Consider the following 13,136-nt stretch of genomic DNA (forward strand, 5'->3'; position numbering starts at 1 on the left):
AACTTATCAAGCTCATCCCGTCCTCGCACATCTCCCTCGTGTGGTCCTGCGGGAACCGCAGAAGGATCATGGTGGGAGGAGAGGGGACCGGACTAGTCCCTCAGAAAGAGGGAGAGCTGAGAGCGCAGCGTTTTGAATCTCATGCACTCACAGTGAGCGCAGTCTGACCCACCGAGCACTGCCTCTGTGTGGGCTCGGCCCAGACAGAGAACACAGTGCTCGTGCATGTTGGACAAGGGGATAAACCTTTCACACGGAGGAAAGCATTTACGAAACACCATCTTGAAAAAGACGTTGTTAATTAAATGGCTCTTTTATGGTTGTGCACAGTATAATCAAATACACACAAATGCAATAAGGCTGTAGCGCTTATGTTACACGCTACAGAAAAGTCCAATGAAATTCCAATAATTCCAATAGTTCAAAAGATACTTTCCATTGAGGCCCACGGGCCATAGAATAATTCGATTGCTGTGAAGCAAAGAAAGCGGCGAAGATGTTTCGTCCGTCCGCTGTCCCACAGGATAAATTTCCACACATGTGATGTACAACGGCAAAGGAAAGGATGAAGGTGATCGTCGGAGCACCACAGAGAGTAGACGTAAACTCCAATCCACCCGCTGTGAAGGTGCAGATCTTGACAGCGATTCTGTAGTTTTAGAAGAATCCAGTAATAGTGGAGAGTACAAGGGAGAGATAACGGTACCCTGAAGAAAGTGTTCTTTAGAAACAACACTTCCGTAAAAACAAAAAAACAGCGAGTTCTTCCGTGTAGTGAAAAAACTTGTTTCATTTGGGACCGTACTACACTTTGAAAATTCATATACTACATGCCTGAGTACATAGTGTATATTGTAAGTGCATAGTGTATAGTGTGTCATTTAGCAGCTTAGCATTAATTTACTTGAATAACCAGTCATGCTAACAGTGGTGCACACAAGCCTAATCATTTGTAGCGAATGTTTGAAACATGCAACTCAAATAAACAAAGAGGCTAATAAAGGGTTCTCATTTGATCTATTTGAAATGTAAGATGATTGTTCCTCTGCACTGAGTGTGTGCCAACAAACACACTGGCAGTGCCAAGCACTGTTTGGAAGTGATTCCCAGACTTTTCTAAATCCAAAATAACTCCAACAAAGCAAGTCTCACAAAAGAAACTGTGAAGCGGAAAAACTGGCCTGTCTGCATTGTTTTCTATTTTAAACCTAAACCAATTTTGTTCTTTTTTTAATACGGTTGTATTTTTGTTGTCAGCACAAAGAATTTCAAGCCAATGTCCTTTATTAATTATGCAGATAAACTAATTAACACTGATCTAATATCTCAGCACACCAACACAGCCCATGCAGCTCATACATTATAAATGACAGTGGTTTATTGGTAGTCTTGTTTTGACCAAATGATGCCCGAGAAATGCCCTTGTGGAGGTGTGGTGGCACAACAACAATCAATGTCAATAACTATGGTTTTAAGTTAACAAAATTGTTTAAATAAACTATAATAATTTTAAACTGTTAAGTCTGTTTTATTGCTAGCCGTTACCTCTTTTTTAATCTACTTGAATACTCAAACAACAGTTCCCAGCCCAAATTAGATTTGTGCATTAGCTTTGGTATAGTGGGTATTCCAAGGATCCTTTGCAGTAAGGTACAGTGAAGGAAATTTACATAATGCCTCAGAGACATAGTCAAGCCCCAAACATGAATAATAATTAATTATATGAGCTAAATAAAACACTAATAATAAAACTTGACCTACTTGGTACCATTCACACAAAGGAATTCAACATAAAGATCTTCACAAACAATAAGATTATGCAAATCTAAATAGAAATAGCTTTCTATTACTAGCTAGATAACATTGGGGACATTATGGACTAATGTGGTTAAAATGTTGGGGTATGTAGTTTCACTAGGTACCTGAACTATTTGGATGGAGTATCATGAAACCTTTGCTAAAAGTTCAGCCTGTTTCTATAATATAGAATCTAGAATCAATAATATAGCATCTACTTTCACAGCTTCATGCTAAAAGCAGCACTGATGCAATCACTTCTAAAATTAATCCTTGCATATTTGATTATCCCACTCTCTCTCTCTAAATATATTATATATATATATATATATATATATATATATATATATATATATATATATATATATATATATATATATATATATATATATCACACACACACACACACACACACACACACACACACACACACACAGAGAGAGAGAGCATGCATGAAATATTAACAACTGTATCAAATAATTGTGGCAGTAGGAGGAATTACTCAGATTCAAATGCAGGACCAACTTTCCTGTGCTTATGCATACATAATCAATGAGAAAAGCCTGAATTAGCCAGAATTAACAACATTAAAACAGAAAGGCTCGTCCAATATATCACAGATAGTTCATTGGTTTATATTCTGTTGTTACCCTGTTATCAGGTTTGTGTGCTGCCTTACTGTACTCTAAGAGCTGCCTTCCATTTGTTAGGATGTTCTGTTAATGCACAACCCTCTTGGGTTAAAAAGAAGCTCACTAAACTCTAGTAGATATACATAAGTGATTTGTGTTCTGTGTTCACAGATCAAAAATGAATCTCTGGTTCCAACAGGAGTGTGTGACTAACTGGCCTAGTTAAGGTCAAAGCCTGGTTTAAGGGGAGTTATCCACAATGTTTATAGTGCTCATTTTTGTTTACAGATTGAATAGTAGTTGTATTACAAGGTACCATGGGTCACACAAAATTAGGTCACAGTATTAAAACACATTAACATAGTCTACACTCACTGAGCACTTTATTAGGAACACTATGGTCCTAATAAAGTGCCAGACGTGGTCTTCTGCTGTTGTAGCTCATCCGCCTCAAGGTTCGACGTGCTGTGCATTCTGAGATGCTATTCTGCTCACTACAATTGTACAGAGGGGTTATCCGAGTTACCGTAGCCTTTCTGTCAACTCGAACCTGTCTGGCCATTCTCCGTTGACCTTTCTCATCAACAAGGCTCTTCTGTCTGCAGAACTGCTACTCACTGGATCTTTTTTGTTTTTGGCACCATTCTGAGTAAACTCTAGAGACTGTTGTGTGTGAAAATCCCAGGAGAGTTACAGAAATATTCAAACTAGCCCATCTGGCACCAACAATCTTGCCACGGTCGAAATCACTGAGATCACATTTATTCCCCATTCTGCTGGATGATGTGAACATTAAATGAAGCTCCTGACCCGTATCTGAATGATTTTATGCACTGCAGCCACACGGTTGGCTGATTAGATAATCGCATGAATATGTACAGATGTTCCTAATAATGTGCTCAGTGAGTCTATATCCCTTTACTCCTTTTAATACAATAGGGTTGAAAATTTAACATAAGCAATGTTACTAACAATGTTATTAATTCAAACAGAGAGTGCATGTGTATTTGACATTATGAAATAAGGAACTGAAAAACTACAGCACAGAATATTCTGAAACAGAAACCTGTGCAAAACCAGAATGAGGAAACGAAACAAACATGCCTTTCCAAAATAATCTCACAACTTCGAAAAGGTGAAAAAGCCATTTAAAAAAAGACAAATGCTAATAGGAAGCTATTTCAGACTATTCAAATTCACAAAATAATCTGCCAAACATTTAAGGAGTTTCAACAGATAGAATCTAGCTCAGAAAAGCGGTTACAGTGAAACGTGTGGGTGCAGCACAGAGAAGTAAGAAACCCAATGAGGAATGTTACAGAAGCAGGCCAGGCTTAAACCTGTTAAACACACACACACCCCTTCACTTCATTAGCCAGTTAGAGAGCAGGACTCCTGCACCTATCACGACACACTGGAATTCTAAAAGCTACTGTGTGAACTCAAAAATCTAGCATTACGAAAACAGTGTACATTAGTGCAGTTAACTGTAGTGCTTAGTCACAATATTACAGGAGTACTAAATGAACAATAGCATGTGCAGTTGTGCGCACACGTCCCAAAATCACTATACCTCAACTACGTTTCTGTTCTGGTATATACATGCGACTGCACACAAAGACAACCACGTACACAAACCCATTCTTTTGGCCTAACAAGTTTTCACTATCATTTAACTTTTAAAACAATTTGCAAAACACATCAGTATAGCCGAGTTCTTCCAGTTGCTAGAAGTGTTTTCTATTATTACAGAGCTTTAAAAAGTTACTGTTCAGTGTTGTACAAGTTGAGATTAATCTAGCAAGCTTTCTCTAAATAGAAATATGGCATTTTTAATGGGCGAAATCCAGAGAACAGGGTGGCCGATAGGCCTATACAATGTCGATATGTCACACATTTTAATATAACTATAAATGACTTACATAAAAAGGCTAAAAATATATATATTTTTTAATTTAGCATTATATATGTACTCAATTCCACACAAAACTTAAACTTTGTAAAGCCATATTAATTGCACATACAGTCCACATTGAATATGACGTTTATTTATAACGCATATGAAGTGCTTTTACCTTTAAGTTGCTCTATCGCTCTCGTGCAGATCCAGCGAGCAGCAATCTACTGACCGCTTCCAGTTTACTTGGCCCAGATCGCTTGCTTGCAGTGTCATGGACTGACCATCGCTCAACTTTCATGAATCAGAGGGGCACAATTTTGATCCACGCTTTATTAAAGCGTGCTTAAGAGGAATACAGTATATATGCGATTTTGTGCAAGTTTTGTGAGGTTTGTAAATTAAATCTGTTTAAAGGAAATATTTGCATATGGTATATGATAGAAGATTTATTGGTATTTGCTTTAATATCATTAGACAAGACAAATAAAGGAATATTCTAGGGGTGCACAGATCGATTGGCCACCGATCTAAATCGGCCAGTCTTCGTCTTTAGTCTGTGATCGGTGATTGTGCCTAGAATCAGGGCCAATCTTTTTTGTAGCATGCAGGGAATCACACATACGCTGCTACTCTAAAGAATGAGTGCTTTCTCAGCCCATGATGCATGACAGTGTGGCCTCTGGACGGTAAATTATTGGCAATTCTAAGTATTCACGAATTTAAACTTTCAAACATGCTGTTATTCAGATGAATATGCAGGTTTGTTTTTACAAATGTGTAAAAATTACACGTGTATGAATATTAAGTTGCCCATTTATGAGTCATTACAGTAGTAATTCTGACTCGCTGCACTGCATGAAGGTAAATCAGTAGCAAAACTCAAGAGCTTGCATATTTGGATTTGAGAACTTGTACAATAAATATGTGTACTCATAAGTTGAAATTTACACTCACAGCACAGATGTGAAAACTTGTAAAATAAAAATTTTTAAAAGTTGAATGATGCAATCTGCACTCACACACAATAATTCAAAGCTTGTGTTTTGAATTCACGTTTTGAGATTCAGATACGCTGAAATACTTGTGACTATACCGTATGTGACCGCCCAACTGTATGTGATGTATTCATTCAAAACTATGAGCACAAAGTGAGAAACACTGATGGTTTTTGTCCTAAACTTTATTCTAAATGCCTGCTACTTCTACAGATTGGACTGTTATTAAGTCAAAAATGATCATTCAAATTGCAAATATAAATATAAGAACAAAAGGCTTTTCTTTTCATTTTTTCGATTAACACATTTTATTGATTCCAACAAATGAAACAGAAAAACAAAACATATGTACAGAATCAACTTTTAACCCCCATTATTCCATTTCCCCTTCCCAATCTCCAAACCCACCCTGACCCCCAACAAACATCCCTGTGGTCAAAACTAAAGTACACACACATATAAACAAAAACAAAAAACAATAAAAACAAATAAAAAATAATATTATATATATATATATATATATATATATATATATATATATATATATATATATTATATTATATAATAGCTCCAGCTGACCTCCATCCCCTAAGAATAATCTGTCTGCCGATCATAACACTGGCTAGAACCCAATTTCTTATGAATTTATCCCCTATATTAATGACCGCCCCATCGCCTAAAATACACAGTCTGGGGCAAAATGAAATCCCCAGCCTCAACCAAAATTTTTGGATATTAACACACCACCAAAAAATATGGGTTGTGTCCCCATCTTCTGATTGGCATCACCAGCAGGTGTATGTGTCTTTAAGACCAATCTAGAGGGGCTCCAATAGAATTGATGTAAAATCTTAAATTGCATATGGCACACCCTTGCATCTCTAAATGCAGACTTGATGTTTTTTTTAGAATCCTAGCCCATACTCCCTCCTCCAATACCAAGTTTAAATCTTTCTCCCATAATCTCTTAAGAGAAGTTGAAGCTCCATCCCCCACACTGAATTAGCAGGGAGTAATACACTGATGCCTCATGACCTTTTCCAAAAGCAGTAATCACCACTCCCAGAGTATCTGCTGCTTTAGGGGGGAGTATGCTACTCCCAAAAATAGTACAGAGCAGGTGGCGCAGTTGTAAATACCTTAAGAATTGAGACCTGGGAATCCCAAAATGTTGAACCATATTTTCAAATGATCTCAACACTCCACTCTCATATAGATCACCAAGCGCTTTAATCTCCCTCACAATCCACACTGTCCAGCAGAAAGGGGACTTATCAATACATAATTTTGGGTTCAGCCATATGCTCGAAGCAGCATTTAAATAAATGTCTGAATTAAACATTCTGGACACTTCTGTCCATACCGCATGCAAATGCGAGATAATGGGGTGTAACTTAACTTCTCCGGTTAGTTTGATAGAAAGGCTTTGCAATGGCAAAATAGGGGCAAGAACTTTCTGTTCAATACAAAACCATGGAGGGGCTCTCTCAGGTGGAAGTGACCAATGAGCCAAATGTCTGAGACTGAACGCATAATAATTATAATAATAAAAAAACTTGGGTAGGCCTAGCCCACCATTGTCAATCGGCCTATGTAACTTACTGAAGTGTAATCTGGGACGTTTACCATTCCAAATGAAGGACTTCGCTATGCTATCAAATTGCTTGAAATAAGAGAGGGGGACATCTATAGGGAGAGATTGTAGAAGGTAGTTGAATTTTGGAATACAATTAATTTGAATAACATTAACGTTCTCAGTCATGGATAAATGTAATGAAGCCCACATCGCTAGAAAACCTTTTTATTAAAGGGTCAAAAATTAACTAACTAAATCACAAAAATTTGCTGGGAATAAAATACTCAAATACTTAATGCCCTGTTTGGGCCACTGGAAGGCGCCCGGCTTTTCGTTACTGGGCAGTACGCTGTCAGAGCCAAAGCTTCGGATTTAGACCAACTGACTCTGTATCCTGAGAACTTAGAAAAGGAATTCATAATTCTGTGGAGACAAGGCATATATATAGTAGGGTCGGAGACAAATAATAAAATATCATCTGCTTAAAGCTTATGCGCAACACCTCACGCCATCACCCCTGGAAAATCATCCTCCTTACAAAAGGCTTTTCTAATTAAATGTGCATGTACATGCAATTTATTTCTACATTTGACTTCATATTTAAATAATATCTATGAATTTCTATTTTCTATTTGCTGAATTATTATTATTGTTGTTGTTAGACAACTATTAATTATAATAATAACAATAAAACCAGCAATGATAATGATGATAATAATAATGGCAATAAAAATAAAGGAATCTGAGCAAATATTAATTTTTCATTCAATCCTAAACCTAACCAGTCAGAAAAAAGTAATTTTGTGGTGCTTCTATGACACTCTGGGCTCATGTGTCGACTCGCATGCTCTTCTGGACTCGTACACATCTACTTGTCTTTTACAAGTGTAACGGTCTATCAGTTGAGGTAACGTGCAATTTGATCACACTCGAACAAGCTTGTTGATTATATAATACATACGTTAAAATGAGTCATGCACTATAGTAAAGGTGTTTAGATGTCATAAAATAGCATTGTGTGAGGAACAGGGTGAAAAGTGTTTATGTAAAAGTCATTGTTCTAGCGTCTAGTGTTCATTCCACCAGGAAATGTCTGTGTTATGTACAACAGGCCACATAAAAATAATTTTTCAAAAATGTAGTTATTGTAATGATTCTTTTACCAGGTTGCGAATGCTACTGGGGGAGAAATATAACAGTCGTCTGAGACAGTAAAAATGCAACTTAAACCAATACATTATTTAACAACAACCTCTCTCACACAATCTCCTCTCTTGATTTCATTCCAGCTAGGAAAAAAAGTTACTTTTTACTTTTTTAATACTACAGTACAATTTAATGTGAAGACTTTTTTACTTTCAAGTATGTTTTTGGCTAGATACTTGGACTTTTAATTGAGTAAAATATTTACTCAGTATCCATACTTTTACTTAAAGGGGACCTATTATGCAAAATTCACTTTTATATGGTGTTTGAACATAAATGTGAGTCGGCAGTGTGTGTACACAACCACCCTACAATGTTAAAAGTCCACCCACTCCTCTTTCTTATATTTCTATTAATCTAAAACAGTGTCTCAAAGTGATTGGTTTTCATTTCACGTTAGAGCAGGCCTCGCCCACGACTGGTGACGGACTCCACCCTATTATCGTAGTTCCTCCCCTAAGCGATCTACACACAGTCCGCCATTTTTTTCTGCGCTGGAGCAGGTACGGTGAGAAGAATAATGTCTCAGCTTCGTAAGCGTCATAAGTGTTCTGTTGTTGGCTGTAAAAGTGAACATAAGAGTCTTCATGTACTCCCGGCATCAGAGCCACTGAAGACGCAGTGAACAAGTTTTGTATTTGAAGCAATTGTGTCCCAAAACATACCAAAATTTTTGTATTTTACACCGGACTGCTTTGTGAATGAGGTTCAATATAAAGCAGGACTTTCCAAAAATTTGATTCTCATGCATGTATTCACGGAGAACAGAGCTATGTCTTTATTTTTAATTTTTAACCGAAAACACTTACTGTCAGTTACCATTGTCTCTGACTGATTGTATTCACGGAGACCAGAGCTATGTCGTTATTTTTACGCTTACTGTCTGTATAATTCGTTTACATTTTACATTTATTCATTTGGCAGACGCTTTTATCCAAAGCGACTTACAAAAGAGGAAAACATAAGCGAATCATCTTAAGGAGACAGTGGCATGAAAAGTGCTGTATTACAATAATAATTCATAACCGCACCTTTATTATGCACAATACAGTAAGGTGACTGTCTTTTTGAAAACTATGTACGTTTTCTGTGAACATAAGAGAGTTGTACTAAAAGTGGTTCTGATTTGTTGTTGCTGTAGTATCCGAAGCACGAGCTGTAAAGGCACAGCCCTCTTCCGGAAAGGGGGCGGGGAGCAGCAGCTCATTTGCATTTAAAGAGACACACGAAAACAGCGTGTTTTTGATTCCACCCAAAAAGAGGCATTTACAACATGGTATAATAAATGATCCGTGGGGTATTTTGAGCTGAAATTTCACAAACACATTCTGGGGACACCTGAGACTTATATTACATCTTGTAAAAAGGGCAATAATAGGTCTCCTTTAAGTATAATTTCTGAGTACTTTTTACACCCCTGATTAATTACTTTTCGCAGTACAACCACAAATCAGCACTTACAACCTCTCAAATCTGGCACTGCAACTTTAAATCTTCACACCTTGACTTTTGCAACAATCCTGTGGCAAAACTCACTTGTGCACTTGTAAAATACTGATGCGAGAGAGCAAGACCAGTGTTCGGCAGAGGAGGGGTCAATGAAGTTGTTTTATTGGTTGATGCCTAGCCAATAAATACCACAGGTGTGGATCATGTTAACTGGGGATGTGAATAATTTCACTTGCCTTTTCAGCAGATTCGTTCAATGTGAATTGCCAAGGAGCAAAGAAAAGACCACGATCTCGGTGATCGACGATGGTCAGAGTGATCGCCAACAGCTGATGGCTTTGACGATGTCAAGATGATATTTGGCTTGTTTTCCCATGAATGTATTAAATTATTATTATTAGGCTATTATTATTAACAAATTAATATTACAAATAATTTGCCCCGTGGCACACAGACACGCACTTGAAGAAACACACTTTATTATATTATTAAGAACAGATGACAAAAAAGCTGTCTATGCGCATGTGTGACACGGTGTTTGTACGGAGGCGTGCAGTCTCCTGGAACGCGCATGTAAAAGGTTCTCACTCTTTCTTTGTTTGTCTTCTGAATTTTTTTTACAAGAACAGTTTCATCTATGAGTGCTGCAAATGACTTCAGACATCTCAGCTTAGGAGGTGCTTTGAGTTCAGTTCACTTTATTTCCACAGAGCAGTTCATTGTGACCACAACTCTTATACATCTGTGATTAAAACATAAAATAATACAAAAACACGTTCACCTCGAACCCTGATTTATATTTCAGTGATTATCATCATTAAAATTATTATTTTTACATTTATAATTGTTTTTATGTCTTTATTTGTGTAAGTAATTTTCCATCTGCATGTTTAGATGGATACTTGCCTGACGGTAAATGGAAAGGTGGTTACTATATATATATATATATATTATTATTTTGATCAATTCGTTGCTTTTTTGTTACGTTTGGAGTGCAATTTGAATTTAGAAATGTATTTGATTTAAGTTTTTCTTTTTTTAAATAAATGAATTTAAAGCAAGAACATTCACCGATCCCTCAGACCGGGCGCTGCCGATGTAATTGGATATTGCTATATATATATATATATATATATATATATATATATCGTAAAGGAGGGAGCAAAACAAATTTATTCACACACATGGTGTATTTTACCAGACAACGAAATACCCGACCAGTAGAGAATGCACAGATGAAGTAGGTTCTTTGCCAAAAAGATGTTGCCCTTTCCAACTGTTGTAAAGCCATCTTTCAAAAAGTTGAACACCACACATTTTAATTGCACTTAATTTTTTTCCAGTCTCATTTGAATTTTTTGTTAAAATAAATAAAAACTAAAGTTCAAAGTTTGAAATCAAGGTGCCTTGCTTTATTGTGTAGGCTTAACCCTAACCCTGCTTAATGAAAATTACCCCATAGTACCACCTAGCGTCCAACCAGCGGTGTTTGTCTGTTTGACGACCTGGTCCAGTGGTTAGGCTTACTGGCAGTACATTCAGCGACCTGGGTATCATTTTTTATTTATTTTTTTTATCCCCTTTTTCTCCCAATTTGGAATGCCCGATTCCCACTACCTAGTAGGTCCTCGTGGTGGCACTTTTACTCACCTCAATCTGGGTGGCGGAGGACAAGTCTCAGTTGCCTCCGCTTCTGAGACAGTCAATCCATGCATCTTATCACGTGGCTCGCTGTGCATGACACCGCGAAGACTCCACATGTGGAGGCTCACGCTACTCACCGCGATCAACACACAACTTACCACGTGCCCCAATGAGAGCGAGAACCACTAACTGCGACCACGAGGAGGTTACCCCATGTGACTCTACCCTCCCTAGCAACCGGGCCAATTTGGTTGCTTAGGAGACCCTGCTGGAGTCACTCAGCATGCCCTGGATTCATACTCACGACTCCAGGGGTGGTAGTCAGCGATTACAGTATAATCTATTTAATTTTCTGAGAATACCTGAAATACTGAGAAAAAAAAATATTAACTACGTTTTCCATACATAGTTAAGAGGCTTTTTAAAATTGTCAAACCAATATAAGATTGAAAATCTTAAGACTTTGCCAAACAAACAGAATTAAGTTTCTGAAGAAATTTCTCATCTTTTTCTCAGAGATTATTCTAATTTATTCTCAACCATTGGTCAATTTGGCAAAAAAGTGCTGTTCTTAAAGATCATCTTTTGGCAGACATGGGTAGTTATAAACATACAACACTGTCATGCACATAACCTTTGAAAAGTAAAGGATGCTGTTATAACAATGTAAATTAAAATACAAATGTTCACAGGGAATTTGAACCCAGGTCGATATGCATGGTTAGCAGACACGCTTCCAATAGACCAAGGGAACTAATGAAAAGAGATTAATCATTTTATCAAGAAATTCTTTTTCATAAATACATAAATAAAATTTAAGTGTATAGGCTAATTATTGAGACATTTCAGCCTATGATGCTTTAATTTTGCAAATAAAATAATTCCACTTGCGATTTACTGCTCTGACAAGTGTAATTACCAGTTCCCATTCAAACCAATGTCCCACGTTAACATAGTAACCAGATGTTACCCTGTGAAGCCGTTAAAATCACTCATAAACCATCACATTCTTTAGAACAGACATCAATTAAACAAAGCAGTTTAATAATGATACCAAAATGTTTTAAACGTCTTTTCTTTGCTCCTTGGCAATTCACATTGAACGAATCTGCTGAAAAGGCAAGTGAAATTATTCACATCCCCAGTTTACATGACCAACACCAGTGGCATTCATTGGCTAGGCATCAACCAATAAAACTACTTAATTGAACCTTTCCCCTCCCCCACAGAACACTGGTCATGCTCTCGCATCAGGATTTTATAAGTGCACAAGTGAGTTTTGCTACAGGTTTTTCACAAAAGTAGTTGCAAAAGTTTTACTGTGTGGGGCATAAACATAACTGCACAATATAACTAGCAAAAGTGTGGCAAAGGGTACTTTTTTTTTTAAAAATCGGTATCGGCCGATCTTACTGTAAAAAAAAAAAAAATGGAGGTCGTATCGGCCTCAAATTTCCTGATCGGTGCACCACTAGAATATTCCAGGTTCAATGTTAAGCTCAATTGACAGCATTTGTGGCATAAAATTGATTACCACAAAAATAATTATGAATTGTCCCTTTTCTTAAAAAAATCATAAATCAAGGTTACAGTGCGGAACTTACAATGGAAGTGAATGGGGCCAATTTTTGGATGGTTTAAAGGCAAAAATGTGAAGCTTACAATTTTATAAAAGCACTTACATTAATTCTTCTGTTAAAACTTGTGTATTATTTGAGCTGTAAAGTTGTTTACCTCATCATTTTTACAGTCGTTTCAGGAATTGTTGACAACAAAAGCTGTAAGAGATCATTTACATGTCTCAGACGGCTCCTTCACGTGCAAGTAGGCGATTTTCGGCTCCTTCGCGGTTTGAGAAATTATTCGTCTAAATGGGAAAATGTAAAAATACAGAATATCGGCCGATTTATCGTCCTGGCCGATATACTGGTCGACCA

The 13,136-nt window shown here is 37.1% G+C and overlaps 1 protein-coding gene across 6 annotated transcripts in view; it reads right to left on the bottom strand.

Moving 5' to 3' along the window:
• LOC127424883 (TBC1 domain family member 5-like) overlaps positions 1–13,136 on the bottom strand; it is a 40,202-nt gene that overhangs the window by 26,026 nt on the left and 1,040 nt on the right. The window contains exons 2-3 of one of the 6 annotated variants that reach the window (XM_051670401.1): positions 12,934–13,066; positions 4,505–4,620 (exon numbers count right to left, since the gene is read on the bottom strand). The exons of the other annotated variants lie outside the window; for them this stretch is intronic. The gene's annotated coding sequence lies outside the window, so the exon portion shown is untranslated. The remainder of the gene's footprint in view (positions 1–4,504; positions 4,621–12,933; positions 13,067–13,136) is intronic. 6 annotated transcript variants of the gene reach the window in all.

The sequence above is a fragment of the Myxocyprinus asiaticus genome, chromosome 34, assembly GCF_019703515.2.
Source record: "Myxocyprinus asiaticus isolate MX2 ecotype Aquarium Trade chromosome 34, UBuf_Myxa_2, whole genome shotgun sequence".
In the NCBI taxonomy this organism is placed as follows: Eukaryota; Metazoa; Chordata; class Actinopteri; order Cypriniformes; family Catostomidae; genus Myxocyprinus; species Myxocyprinus asiaticus.